The sequence below is a fragment of the Magallana gigas genome, chromosome 10 (assembly GCF_963853765.1).
Source record: "Magallana gigas chromosome 10, xbMagGiga1.1, whole genome shotgun sequence".
Classification (NCBI taxonomy): domain Eukaryota; kingdom Metazoa; phylum Mollusca; class Bivalvia; order Ostreida; family Ostreidae; genus Magallana; species Magallana gigas.
This window is the reverse complement of record NC_088862.1, coordinates 24,258,804-24,262,223: the sequence shown is the minus strand read 5'-3', so window position 1 is coordinate 24,262,223 and position 3,420 is coordinate 24,258,804.

The window sequence follows — 3,420 nt, the reverse complement described above, 5'->3', positions numbered from 1 at the left end:
GGTATATATCAACACCGGGTGGTTTCGCCCTGAAGTTTTGTTTATGTCATGTAAAAGTTGGTAATTAACATGTTCATCATCAATGAAAATAAGTGAATAGATATCATTGTGTTTATATAGAAATATTATACTAAGTCTTTAAAAAAATTATTTTCATTATTTTTAAATGTTTATTCGGTAAAAAAGAAAACGTATCAATTTATTGTGCAGACTGACATAATTTTTATAAGTGGCTGGGGTTAAAGGTTGTTGATTTGTTTTAAAAGAACTGGGACACTATGTGACCGAATGACATAACTTTGTTAATCTTTCATCTGTTAAGACTGTCAAGTCAACATTTCGTGAACAGAAAGCCGTGAAGTGCACTTCTCTACATAAGTACATATAAATATGGTTTCCTTATTATGTTAAAAAAAACTTATGGGAAAACAAACAATATTTAATTAAGGAAATAAAAAATAAGATCGACACTCGGCTCATCCATGATTAACTAAATGAGAACTTATATTTTATATAATTATTCAACGGGAATGCTTACAAATTGGCTGAGAATGTCAAATTTTATATTTAAATTTGATATGCTCACATTACTTCATTTACATTTAAGGCTCAGTTCCACAGTTATATCAAAGAGGCAAAATTTACAATTCCTTGCTATGTGACCAAACCTTAGTTCATGAATTTGTTTATATATTGAGTTTCCAATGGACTATACCAGGTTTTATACAAAACCATTCACGGTTATATCAAAGAGGCAGAATTTACAATTCTTTGCTATGTGAATAAACCTAAGGTCATGTTTTTGTTTACATATTGCGTTTCGAATAGAAGATGTAAAACAAAATTGAATGGTATCAAAACGATTAGTTTTATTTGTTATTTTTTATTATCTATGAACGAAAATGATATTCATTTGAAAACTATTAATTATTGAAGCCAATGACTCAGACTATATTTAACACTCTGCTCAGCATGACAGATAGTGGGAAGACAGGTTATATAAAAATTCATAAAATTAGTATCCACAAAAGAATATAGTACATTGTGAATGAATCCAGCATGTAGTTTCATTCCGAGTCCACGTGCTACCCCTGTCAATCAAACCAACGCACGAGGTGCACTCCGTGTTCCTTCCAGGAAAAGGGGGGTGGGTTCATTCTCATTTCAAGTAAGGAGAAGTATGCATAACAATAAAGTATTCTACACTGTTTGTGATGTTTGATTTCAAGTAAAGAGAAAAGAAGTATTCATAACAATAAAGTATTCCAAGCTGTTTGTGATGTTTGATTTCAAGCAAAGAGAAAAGAAGTTTGCATAACAATGAAGTATTCTACACTGTTTGTGATGTTTGATTTCAAGCAAAGAGAAAAGAAGTATGCCTAACAATGAAGTATTCTACACTGTTTGTGATATTTGATTTTAAGAATGATATACTGTGTTTGTGAAGTTTAATTCGTATACTTCTTTTTTATACAGAAAACTCATATACTGCAACTGATACAAGATATGTGTAGTAGCTTCATATTCAACACACATAAAATGATATCAATATTATGTAGTATGTTAAATTTTCATTTTATGCCGTTGATCGTAATTTAAACGTTCCACGTGTAACATGTGCTTGTGACGGACTAGGTTAACTGTCTTGAGCATCAAGAGACACATATGATGCAACACAATACTGTATCATATCATATAAATAGTGCCTGTTTGGGAGAGTAACAGTTGAAATTGACACCCCGAGGAAACCATTGTCAACCGACGCGAATTATTATGTAGTCTGAAATGTTAAAAATCATTAAAAAAATAAATCTGTATTTTCTTTTTAGTTTTTATCTTATCCTACATGTTGATTCCATTAAGAGAACAATAAAAATGTCTTTGAAATAATGCTTAATCCACAGTTACATGGAAATTGTTACGGGTGCAAATGATTCTTTGATTTATAATTCTCTTTATTAATAAATAAGGAGTTTTGGAAACATACATTTAATACGTAATCATTTAATGTGGTTTTGGGTATGAATACTTTGCCCTCCATTGAAAATTTTCATATTTATTGCGCAAAAAACCTGCGCTAGTTTTAAACTGGTTACTCTTATTTATACGCAACTTCTGTGAAAACAGTTATTACCATTGAATATTTTTTTAATTTTTCATGCTATTTACTACTGATATCGTCTCTTAACTTGCCTAGGACTTCCTACGGAGCACGCTACCGACCTCGGAAAATTAAAAAAGCTAGATTACAGAGATTGAGTGTAAACGACATTTTCTAACGTAGATTATAGTAGTGGTTTTACTTTTTTTAGAATGTATATAACTTATTGCATTCGTTTTTAATTTGATAAAATATATGTCTACTACATGTAGTTTGAAATTTATAATAGCTTTTGTTGCTGTGTTCAGGAGACCAGCACTATGGACACAATAAACACAATCATGAACTTAATTCTTAATTTTGCTATTTATTTTGAATTTGCAGAGAACTATATATATATATATATATATATATATATATATATATATATATATATATATATATATATATATATATATATATATATATATATCATATGGCTGTGTTTGCATCATATAAAAGAATTTCTGTCAATTCTATCTATTAATTTTTTCACGCGCGACACTCTTATCATCTTGTAAAAACCTGTGCGAGGACTTCATATATTTCAAATTTTCCTTAAAACAGCACCCAATATGCATTTGAATGCTTGTAAGTAAAGTCATACTATACATTTTCAATTGAACATATTTTATCTAAATAAAAAAAAATCATATTACATAAAAATATAATTATGAAAAAACGAAGTGGAAATCTTCATATTGGGAAATAAGAAAAAATAGAAAAATGGAAGATAGGTCGCATCGGACCTTAAGTCGTCTTTTGCGTTCTATGGTCGATACAACGACCTTGTCAGCATATACATTCTTCCATGTGCATGCAGACTGACCTTTTCTATACTTATTGTTAGACCATAATTAATCACCTAACTGTCTGTGCATTTGTACATTTTCTGTTTTTCGCGATTACGACAATAGCATACTTAGTATGGCTGGGGTGACCGGTCAGCACAGGATGTTCTTTCCTCCATGGCACCTGATCCTACCTCTAATTTTTTAGGGGTCCATGTTTGCTCTGCTCCTGTTTCGTATTTTTCCTTTGGACTTTTGATTTGAACACTGTTCGTTATTATCACATGTCATGTATAAAAGCAATATACAATAGTAGTCAATTGATATTGAAAAAAAAAATCCCAATATTTTAGATTTACATATCGAATGCTTTTTATATGTTTATACACAGCAGCTCTTCACCAAACAGAGATAAATATGGTCTAAAAATGGCTATATTATGCCTCATATTGTATTGAAATTCGAAGGACTTTTCATGTTACTGCTGGC